The sequence below is a fragment of the Perognathus longimembris genome, chromosome 11 (genome assembly GCF_023159225.1).
Source record: "Perognathus longimembris pacificus isolate PPM17 chromosome 11, ASM2315922v1, whole genome shotgun sequence".
Lineage (NCBI taxonomy): Eukaryota > Metazoa > Chordata > Mammalia > Rodentia > Heteromyidae > Perognathus > Perognathus longimembris.
Window position 1 is genome coordinate 2739505 of NC_063171.1, and position 12796 is coordinate 2752300.

Genomic DNA, 12796 nt, shown 5'->3' on the forward strand with positions numbered 1-12796 from the left:
TCAGACTCTCTGGCAATGCACATCTTATTCCACTGACATGGTAAGACTCTAATGAAGACTCTAATGAAGGCTTGCATACCTCCTACTGGCTTACTATATACTGTGCCTTCCATGCAGCTGCATGCAAAATTCTAAATAGAGACTCTGTATTATAAACTAGGATGAGGTGTAACCATCTTTTTTTATGTTTCTAATGGCAAAGTACTGATGGAAATATTCATCAATTTAAGGATGAATTATGTTATGGTTCAAACATTTTCATCTCCCTCCCAAATGTATTCCTTGAAATCATTACTACTGAAGTTAGTGCATTTGTAGGTCAAGCTTTTGACAGAGAAGTCATAAGAGCAGAGTACTGAAGACTGAGGAACCTCTATACTGCTTTCCAGAATGACAACTCACATTTTTAAAACAGAATTTTTTAAGTAACCTAAGTTTTACCCCTCATTGTAAAGGTAATTGTTTCAATAATTGGGAAAATAATGAATACACTTCTTAAAGAACTTGAGCTGTGGAGAGAATGATTTGAAAACAGTTTTGGAGATAGAAACATCTAAGTAATTTGGTACCTGAGTTATGCATATTTCTATCTTTTAAGCTTATATCTATGAACTTCCAAAATTTAGAAATATGATTTCTTAGCCTGCTTTAAAATAATCTAAACAGAGTACTACTTGGCTTTGAAACCACTGATTTAAAATGTAACAAAGAGGGGCTGGGGATATAGCCTAGTGGCAAGAGTGCCTGCCTCGGATACACGAGGCCCTAGGTTCGATTCCCCAGCACCACATATACAGAAAACGGCCAGAAGCGGTGCTGTGGCTCAAGTGGCAGAGTGCTAGCCTTGAGCGGGAAGAAGCCAGGGACAGTGCTCAGGCCCTGAGTCCAAACCCCAGGACTGGCCAAAAAAAAATGTAACAAAGAATGCCTGCATTAATGTGGGAGAAACAGTATCTGATCAACATCATAGAAGGTAGAAATGAGCCAAATAAAATCCCCAGGGGAAAAAAAATCAATTATTTATATTCTATGCTTTTATAAGTGGTTTTACAAGTCCATTTGAATATATTATTTTCATTAGGTATTTTTCACCTAGCCAAATGTCAGAATAGACTTGTAAGACAAACTCATGAGCTTGTGGCTCATCAATAATCATAGCTACATGGGATGCTGAGATCTGAGAATTGCAGTTGAAAGAGAGTTCTAGAAAACAAATTTGAGACTCTTATCTCTAGCCACCAAAAAGCCGGAAGATGAGGTGTGTCTCAAGCGGTAGGGTGCCCACACACACAACTTAATAAAACATATCCAATCAATTTTTGTTCACTAGTAATTTTAGAAACAATGATAACATCGAAAATTTATTTTAACAACATTAAAAGACGTTTCAAACAACTATTTATTATATGTTTGCATTTTGTGATTTTTTTTTAATAGTAAACTGAATAGCACATGTTTTTCTTTTGTTGGTGGTGGTGGTGGTAGTCATGTGGCTTAAACTTGGGGCCTGACAGCTGTCTCTGAGCTTTTATGCTCAAGGCTATCACTCTACCACTCTGAGCCACAGCTCCACTTCTAGCTTTTTGTGGTCAATTGAAGATAAGAATCTCATGAATTTTCTTGCCTGGGATGGCTTTAAACTTTGATTCTTAGATCTCAACCTCCCCACTAGCTATAAATACCAGTGTGAGCACTGGCCCCAGGCTTGGCATGTGCTTTTGTTTTAAAGAATATTTTTGTAAGTTGTTGAAGACCACTGGGGGCACACATTCACTGTGAGAAAGTTGGTAGTAACTAAATGAGTTTACACTTTTTTACCCTTGTGAAAATTTAGGAAACAAACAATTATGGAGAAATCTTATATTCAATAATTATAGTCCATTCTTTAAAAAAAAAAAAGGTTTACATTATTTGGGCAAAAATCCACAAGTAGAGTCTGTTCATTTTAAAATGTATTTATGTATTTTATTTTTTATTGAAACGTGATGTATACAGGGTTTACAGTTACATAAGTCAGGTAATGAGTACATTTCATTTTGAACAATGTTACTTCTCTCATTTTCTCCAGGAATTTTCCCCTCCCAACCTTGCTCTCCCACAAGTTGTATAGTTCATTTTCAACACAGTGCTTATTGAGTACCACTGCTGCATTTGTTCACCCTTTGTTCCACCATTTCTGTACTGCTCTTACCCTCATCAAAACATATAAACTTACATACAAGATAAAAGGTACAGAAATAAAAAACAGTGACAAAGGAGAAAAAAAAAACAAGAACAAAAAGGTAAGCAAAAGAAAACTAACAAAAAAAATCTCTTATTTCCCTTTCTTAGTTTGTTTTGATTAACATCATTTTATATGATGATATGCACATAGCTATTGAGCTTTTTTTTATCTTCTCCTAAGAATATCCTCCTTTGATCTAAATGTGAAATTCTACCTCATCCCAGTTAGAATGGCCATTATCAAAAAAACTAACAATAACAGATGCTAGTGAGGATGTGGCCACAGGGAACCTTACTACATTGTTGATGGGAATGTAAATTTGTTCAACCACTCTGGAGAACAGTATGGAGATTCTTCAAAACACAAAAAGTAGTTTCCCTATGGCCCAGCAATTGCACTCTTGGGAATTAATCCAACAGACCACAAACAAGGCCATACTAAAGCTACCAGCACAACCATGTTCATTACAGCATTGTTTACCATAGCCAAAATATGGAATCATTCCAGATGCCCCTCGGAAGATTAATGGGTCAAAAAAATGTGGTATAGGGCTGGGGATATAGCCTAGTGGCAAGAGTGCCTGCCTCGGTATACCCGAGGCCCTAGGTTCGATTCCCCAGCACCACATATACAGAAAACGGCCAGAAGTGGCGCTGTGGCTCAAGTGGCAGAGTGCTAGCCTTGAGCAGGAAGAAGCCAGGGACAGTGCTCAGGCCCTGAGTCCAAGGCCCAGGACTGGCCAAAAAAAAAAAAAAATGTGGTATAAATACACAATGGAATTCTATTCTTCCATCAGAAAGAATGATATTGCACCATTTGTAAGTAAATGGAAGGACCTGGAAAATGTTTATATTAAGTGAATAAGTCAGACAAAAAATATAGTTTGCATGAATTCCCTCATTTGTAGTAATTAGAATGTACCTATAAATCTACAAGTAAACACAATGGATAACAAAAAATTACACTTAGTCATGATGAATATGTTCAATTTGCCCAATGACAAACATTTGGTCTTTGATGAATCCATATTAAATCCATCCAATTTTTATTTCTCATCTTTTCAGCTCCTCATTAAAAATATCCAAACCAGGTACTAGGGATGTAGCTGAATAATAGAACATTTACTTAGCCTATACAAGGCCTAGTGTTTGATCCTCACCAGGGCAAAAATAAAAATATGTATGTATATAACCAAAACAGCCATCTTTTTAAATATAATTTCATTGTTATTATTAAGGTATGTGGGTTATAATAAAATAGAGGGGTTATAATTTTGTAACTCAGGTAGTGCATATATTTGCCTTTTAAACAATGCCGCCCCCTTCCTTCACTTTCTCTCAGGTTCCCCATCCCATCCCTGCCCACACGTCATATATTTCATTTTCCACAGTGTACACTGAGTACCGTGATTGTATTCATTCACCCTTCCTCCCCTCCTTTCTGCATCCCCTGTTGCCCTCCTCTAAAAAGACAAACACTGAAGAAAAAAGTACACAGATGCAACACCAATATGACCACCATCAACAACATAAATAACTCACATTTCCATTTTCTAGAATGTGTTTTGATAAATAGAATTTTAAATGTTCAGGGGCGTTATACCCTTGGGTTCCTCCCCAACTGGTATTCTCTTTTGGTGTCACTGTGTGTGAATGCCTAAAGACCTGTATAATTCATCATGTATTTTAGGTCTAGCTTATACATATGAGAGAAAATATGCACCGTTTGTCTCTTTGAACTTGTTTTACCTCACTTAATATAAGTTGTTCTTGGGCCATCAATTTCCCCGCAAATAACATATTATTCTTTCTAATGGATGAGTGAAATTCCATTGGGTATATGTATCACATTATTTAGTCTATTTATCTATTGGAGGGCATCTAGGTTGTCTCCATAACATGGCTATTTTGAATAGTAGAGTAATGAACATGGATATGCAAGCATATTTACCAAACCAGCAATCTTAATCAATATAAGGAAAGGAAATTTAGAGAGGTTAGGACTTGGTACAATAGAGCAAATATGATCTTCATCATAAATAACTGTATTTTTCTATTTTTAATTATTATAATGATGATATACGGGTGTTACAGCTATATAAGTAATGAGTACATTTCTTTTTTGGTACTGTCACCCCTTCCCTCTCTCTCCCAGTTGTTCCCTCCCTACCTACAAGTTGTATAATTCATTTTCAACATAGTGTATAGTGAGTTCCACTGCTGCATTCAAAATAGCTGTTTTCATTTAATCTTATGTGAAAACAAAACTCAACAGTCTGAGGAATAAACTCAAGAGCTCCCGTCAGACTGTTGAGCTACCCCATGAGGGCCTTTGCCTCAGAGCCCAGAGGTTCAGAATTCTCATTCCCTGTCTAGTTAATTGCTGGTAGCCACTAAAATGTGACCTTCTGAAGCAGAGGATCCCCTAAGCACTGCCACAGCATGGCTAGCCAAGTGCAAAATGCAGTTATTCACCCACTGCATAGTTGGCAGACAGCGTGGGGAAAGGAGAATTTCCTTCCTCTCATCTATAGATAATCATCTTCCACCCTAATGTATACATTTTGACTACTCAGATTATTTTGGCTTTCAGAGCCACAAGGGTTATTAGTGGTAATAAAATCATTCAGCCATATAAAAGTTAAAAGAAAAAGATTCCAATCATAGTTATTTAAGAATCTGACCTCATAGCATATTATTTGCCCACTCTACAAAGGAATTTTCTTTCTGTCAGTGATCATTTGTTTAAATTTCTTTACTATCATTAAAAAAATTTTAAACAATGTAACAGGTGCTACTGTCTCACAACTGTAAACTTAGCTACTCAGGAGACTGAGATCTCAGGATCACAGTTTGAAGCCCGCCCATGCAAGAAGCCTGAGTGGCTCTTTTCTCCAATTAACCAGTAAGGATCTGGAAGTGGAGGTATGGCTCAAGTGGAGCTCCAGCCTTGACCACAAAATCTCAAGGACAGTCTCCAGGCTAACTAAGGTCAATCCTCCTTGCCAGCCTTGACCACAAAGGCTCAAGGACAGTCTCCAGGCTAACTAAGGTCAATCCTCCATGCTGACACACAAATAAATAAATAGATAAGTAAATAAATTTTATAACAAAACAAATTAAATTAAAATGTAAAGTAATATGATTGCAGAAAGCAGGATAGAATTTCAGCCAAGAATAAAGTTTTGTTTGCTTATTGTTTTGAATTATTTGGCTTACTTTTCTGAATAAACAAATTGATCTACATGGACTTGACTCTTAAATTCATCTTTATTTCCACTATTGTCACATTTAATAGAGACCCAATGAATGCTGCTTCTAAATGTTAGTACCCAGATGACAACTCTGTTCTATTCCACACAGGACGTGACATCTTTCCAACCCAGCTATGCCTCTCACAAACTTGATGGTTCTGGTTATGAGACAACAGTTATGGACTCGCTCTTCACTGTATAATGGACCTCTTAGAACCTTTCTTCCCTAACCTCTCATCCTAATTATGCATTAAAGTTTATTTGGGTTTTTTGGTCCCAGTACCAAGGCTGGAGTTCAGAGCCTTATTCCTTCACTTGACTTTTCTGCTCAATTCTCACTTGAGTCACAGTTCTACTTCCAGCTTTTTGCTGGTTAATTGGAGGTGAACGTCTCAGAGACTTATCTGCTCAGGCTGGCTGACTGTTAGGATTACAGGCATGGTCTACTGGTTCCCAGCTCTATGTGGATACTTTATAGTGGTTTATTTCCAATATCTAAACCTTCACAAATCAGTAGGCAAAATTATTCTTTAGGAAAAATATCTCAGATATTGAGGAAATTCATGCTAGTATATCTATAACACAGTTGTGTTTCTTGTGTGTCTGTGTCTATCTCTGGAAAAAGAATTCCAAGTTCCCAAGAGCCCAGGGAGGCCTGTAGATACCCAAGCAGGCACTTGGGGAAAGGAAGAGGTTACCAAAGCAAACTATGAAATTGTGTATATATACCCATATTTTTAGAAACACACACACACAAAAAGAAAACCACAGGCATTTGGGAAACAAAACATTCTCAATCTTATATGTAGTAAAATTGTGTTTGTTTTTTTTCTTATAATCTCCCAAAATATCTACCACAGATTTATCTTTTATAATTGAATTTTTGGAATCATATAAAGTGGCGGAAATGATTGTTTTTCTCCCTATTATGACTGCTTTCAAACACATATTACCTGGAATTTTTTAACATTAGTTTTCAGAATGACCTGCTCACAAAAAGAAGTTTATAATGCATCCAAGAGGTAAATTATGTCTGCTTCCTATAAAAGCATATTTAGTTAAACATACTGAAAATCACTTGCATTTGGATCACAAAATCACAATCTTACTTACTCTCCTCTTACAAGAGAAGAAAAATATCTTGTTCAGATTTGAGAAATGTGACTTTATGTTTGATAATTTTCTGATTCTATAGTTAATATATATTTATACTAGGCCAGGCACTGGTGGCTCATGGCTGCAATCCTAGCTAATCAGGAGGTTGAGACCTGAGGATCACTGTACAAATGTAACCTAATCAAGAAAGTCTGTGAGATTCTTTACTTGAATTAACTATCAGAAAGCCAGAGGTAGAGATGCTGAGAAACAAAGACAATACAACATTTTTCTTCAAATAAATACGTAGGGAATTTGTGGCCAGGAAAGCAGAATGGGTAAAGGGAAGAGAAGGAGCTAGTCATGGTAACATACAGCACTGATATCAAGGACAAAGGTAGAAAGAAAGCTATTTTGAGTAAGAAAGATAGATATTTAGAGGTATTTTGGTTTTTTTTTAAATAGAGACTATTCAGCTGAATTGAAAAGCAGTTTACCAGTTGTTACAGTAAATATATTCAAAGTGAATCATATAACCACTAATTAGGTTTGAATCACTGGAGTGTACATTTGCTGTGACAACAGTTTTCCCTTTAAAGATCATCCCTCTGTTTACCAAAGAGCTGAAAATTAACATTTCCTGCATTTGTCAAACTGAAGCATCTTTCAATAGTTCTCTGCAAACATCCGAAGGATTCCTGTATCCTGAGATCATCTGGTCATTATGTTTTCAAGTGCTGTCTCTTTTCAAGAACTGGGGGAGAATTCACAGAATAACTGATTGCAGATTCTTTGTAAAATAGCAGCATAAACACAACAAAAACACCCGGCAGAGACAAGATCATGGGTTACCTTTCAAGACAGATGGGAATCAACTTAAATTGACAGTGGAAGTTTGCATTCTGTTTTGCATGTGACTAACCACAAGTAAAGCCTAAACCCCAGGGAAATAAAAGGCAAGATTATCTAGCTGTGTTTTCAGTACAGTTGTTTCCAGTATGTTGTGATTCTCGGCCCCCAACGCTTCTCCCGGCGACCTGGAGAAGAGGGGAGCATATCCCCTGGGGTCGAGCCTAGAAGAGTCAGAGCCATGAACCGCCCACTTCCTGCCCAGGAAAGATATGCAGGCGATTCAGGGGAAAGTCAAGCAATCATCCGACTTTTTTTTTTCTTTTAAATTTCATCATTTTTTATTCTTCAAGTGAGAACATTTCCTATCTGTGCATGAAACAATTCTTTATTCTTTTTTTTTAAGTTTTTATTATAAAACTGATGTACATAGAGGTTACAGTTTCATATGTTAGGCATTGGATACATTTCTTGTACTGTTTGTTACTTTGTCCCTCATACCCCCGTCCCTCCCCCCCTTTCCCTTCCCCCCCCCCCGGAAGTGTTCAGTTCATTTACACCAAACAGTTTTGCAAGTATTGCTTTTGTAGTTGTTTATCTTTTTTTACCCTGTGTCTCTCAAATTTGGTATTCCCTTTAAATTTCCTACTTCCAATACCCATAAACACTGTTTCCAATATACTCAGATAAGATTACAGCGATAGTGTAGGTACAACCACAGGAAGGTGATACAAGAACATCATCAATAATAGAAGCTACAGATAAACATAAGACATTGAAAGTAGTTACAACTGTGATATAACAATTGTTTCCACAACATGGAGTTCATTTCTCTTAGCATCATCTTATGTGTTCATAAGGGTATAGCTATTGGGCCTTGTGATGCTCTGTTATGAATTGCCTAAACCTGTACTAATTATTCCCAATAAGGGAGACCATAGAGTCCATGTTTCTTTGGGTCTGGCTCACTTCACTTAGTATAATTTTTTCCAAGTCCTTCCATTTCCTTACAAATGGGGCAATGTCATTCTTTCTGATAGAGGCATAAAATTCCATTGTGTATATGTACCACATTTTCCTGATCCATTCGTCTACTGAGGGGCATCTGGGTTGGTTCCAGATTCTCGCTATGACAAATTGTGCTGCGATGAACATTGTTGTGCTGGTGGCATTACTGTGATTTTGTTTGACAGACACCCTGAAAACACTAAAGGAAGGAGTAGGAGAAACACTTGGGCTCCTTGCAGCAGGACGGAACTTCCTTAACAAAGACAGAGAAAGGCTACAAATCAAAGAAAGGTTGGATAAATGGGACTGCATCAAACTGCAGAGCTTCTGCACGGCAAAGGACATAGCTCGCAAGATAAACAGAAAGCCCACAGACTGGGAGAAGATCTTTACCGGACATTCAACAGACAAAGGCCTCATCTCTAAAATATATGCAGAACTAAAAAAACTATCTTCTCCCAAAACAAAACCGCAAAGAACCAATAGCCCCCTCATCAAGTGGGCTAAAGACCTACAAAGAGACTTCTCTGATGAGGAAATGAGAATGGCCAAGAGACATATGAAAAAATGCTCTACATCACTGGCCATAAAGGAAATGCAAATCAAAACAACATTGAGATTCCATCTCACCCCAGCAAGAATGTCATATATCAAGAAAACTAATAATAACAATTGTTGGAGGGGATGTGGCCAAAAGGGAACCCTACTTCATTGTTGGTGGGAATGTAAACTGGTTCAGCCACTCTGGCAAGCAGTATGGAGATTCCTCAGAAGGCTAAATATAGAACTCCCCTATGACCCAGCAGCCCTACTTTTGGGTATCTATCCAAAAGACCACAAACAAAATCATGAGACTTTTTAATAAGAACAACTACATTTATAAAGGCTGATTGGCACCAGGAAGGAGAGGGATGTGGTGTGCCTAACTAGGCGCTGTGATAGGCTGGCTGGGCTGTCCACCAAGGGTGGTCGCAGGGGGACATCCCCTAAGGGCGGCATAAATCTACATCATGGCCCACAGGACTGCCTCTGGGTTCATCACCCAAGGTGGAAGACAGGGCTGGTTAGAGCCACCTTTCCGGTTCCAGACAGGAGAAGGCAGAAGGGGCTAACAGCCACGTGGCCCCAGGGCTGTAATAGAGGCGGGCCAGCTATGACTGCCTCTTAAAGCTGCAAGCCAGTGCCCCACACCAGTAGATCTATATTAAAATAGTTTTTCTTCCTTATAATTAAAATGGTTTCTAGAGGAACACAATTTTAAGAGCATATACAGTTTTTAGCACCAAATGCACACTAATGTCCATTAATATAAAAGGAAATAATTTCCTGTCTTAGCTTCAATCCATCATCTCCTAAACAAACATAAACCATACCTTGACATTCTACCATCAGAAAAGAAATGGAAGCCAAGCACCTGTGGCTCATGCCTGTAATCCCAGTTACTCAGGAGTCTAGATCTGAAGGCTCAACATTTGAAAACAACCTGGGCACTAAAATCTGTGAGAGTGCATCTTCAAATTAATAAGCAAAAATTTAGGCTGGAGGCATAGCTTAAGCACAAGAGAACCAGTCAAGCAAATAAGCCCAGCAAAGTATGAGAGCCTAAGTTCAAACTCTAATACTAAAAAAACCAAAACAAAAAACAGAACGGAAATGGTGTTTCCCTCCATGGTCTCTCACTTGAATTTACAAAAACAAAAAGGGGGGGGGGGAGAATGACTTTGTTCTACCCTTAGAATTAATGTTCTCTTCTTTCTGAAATATTCTGTTCATAGCCTAAAATTTCCTACATATTAATAATATCTTAAGAGTTTTTTCATAGCCTAAACTCTTGAAGGATTGGTAAAAAAAATTGTATTTTGTAATAAAATTCATCCAATTTTCCATGTAGGAGACACATACACAATTATGTAAATTACATGTCTCAGCTGAATGTTTCCTGCTTGTTTTTCTGAGCAACTTCGTATCTCCAACTTCTAACCTTTTCCCAAATTTTTTTTCTTTTTTTTTACTTTTAATATATTTTTATTATCTTTAAATGATTGTACAAAGAAGTTGCCATTCAATAAAGCAGTTTATGAAAACAATGCATCTTGATCAATGTCACCCCTTTCAACATTCTCCCCAATTCCTCTCTCAACCCCTTTCCTCACTTTTCTTAATTTTGTGGCCAATGCATTGCCAAGTTTTTTTTCTTAAAATGTCAATCCTTTTTCAACATCTCCACAGATTCTTGGCCACATATTCTTCTAAAATGTATTCAAAATTCACACAGTCAATGCACTTTTAGAGGGAAAGATGTTCCCACTTATTAACATAATCATCTCCCATCAGTCTCTAATATGCTTCTTCTGAAAGACACTATCTTCCCATGAAGACTACGTTGTTCAGTTTGCAAGAAACTCTGACACTTGCCTTAATCTTTCACTGTCAAAATCATACTCATCCCTCAAGGACTTAATCAAGTAACACAGCCTCCTCCTGTGGCATCCCCCAGAATAGCTTACATTTGATTGCACTATACTTATGGTTAATCAGTAGGTCCTTTCCACCTGGTAAGAGTTTGCCCTTTGTGATAAGCTTATAAAGACACATAGCATAGTGGTGAAGGAAAAGGAAGCAAACAACTACCTAGCCCAGTCTAATACAACCTCATTAGTCAATGAGCAGATCAATGTCACAATTAAAAGACTGTCAGCATCAACACCTCTCTCAGATACCTACTTGTCTTATACTTCCAAGTGCTGGCTCTTTGACAGGCTATTTCTAATCTATACTCTGAACACCTCATAAACATCCATAACTAACCTGATGTTTAACATGTATGTTAAAATGTGCTGGGTTTAAACTCTGAATGCAAAAGAGCATTTTTTTTGTCTTAAAACATACATTGAAAGTCTGAGGGACTAACTGATAAAAAATAGAAGAAAGTAGACTTCTGTTCTGGTTTGTATACTATTGTGGTTTTGAGGTTAAAGTTGAGGGTTTCATTCATTTGCAAATAGAAAGACAGCTCTAAAGAGCTTCTCCAGTAAATCCTAAGTCTTCCTAAGAGCAAATATAGTATGAATGCTAGAGCAGTTGGATAATTCTCAGTGTAAAGTAAGGTCAGAAATGTAAATATATATAGTGCAATATGCATTTATACACAAATACACTAACAAAAGTGCAGCATATGCAGGAGAGAATCTCAATGGTGTAACTTCTTTGAACAATTAGCAGGCTAATAAAATGAATACCAAGGATCTAGAAGTTGAGGTGTATGTAAGGGGGAAAAGCCAAGGAAAGGGGAAGAAATGAGTGAATATAGGAAGAGTGGGAGGGTGCAATCATGGTAGCCAATGTACATATGTGAAAATGGAACTCAGAAATTTGAGGGGAGGGGTGGAGTTGGGAGAGGTGGAAGTCAACGAGAAGGGTGACACTGATCAAGATGCACTGTATTCAAAAACTGACATGTTGAATTGAAACTCCTTTGTACACTTACATAAAAATATTTAAAGAAAGAAAGAGAAGAAAACATTCCATTCTCTACAGCATTAACTAGGACAATTAATTATTTTTCTAAAGTTAGATATAGAGAAGTCTAAGAAGATCGAAGCAGTATGCAACTTAACTGTTACAATGAAAATCTCCCTTAGATGCCAGTGGCTAGGTGTTTCTTACCATCACAGCAAAAAATATAGCAGGAAATAGAATATTATTTAAAGATAGTGGTGTTTGGGGTGGAATATACAGGATATTTTACCTCAACTGGTGCAACAAGCTTTCAAGTGGTTTTCATTGGTGGAAATTATTTTTTATTCACTATCAATCATTATTATAATATTTAACTAGCAGTATTACCAATAAAGGAAGTCTTGCTGTTGGAAAATTCTCTTTGGCCCCGGAAGCCATAGATGAATAGACAAAGATTTAGATACTGAGGAATAAAAGTAAGTTACAAAGCAAAAAGAAATGTGTTCTAAGAATTAATCTGAAGCCACTCATATCTCTGACTCTCAAAACTTTTTATTCTTTTTAAAGATTAAGTGTAATGGTATCCAATTTCCCTACACTCAGATTTCAGAGTTTTTATTAGTTAAGTAAAGTGAATTGTTAAAATGATTTATAAAATAGCACCTTTTTTGAAGAAGGTTGTACTTGATTCAGAGCTTAGGCACTATCTCTAATTTTTCTCAAGACTAGCTAGCTCTCTACCATTTGAGTCATGGCTCCACCTCAGATTTTTGCTGGTTCATTCAGAAATAAGAGTCACAGACCTTTTTGCCCAACTGGCTTCAAAACCACAATCCTCAGATCTCAGCCTCTTGAGTAGCTAGGATTATTGGCATATGCCACCTTCTCCGGGCAGATAGTTCATTCTT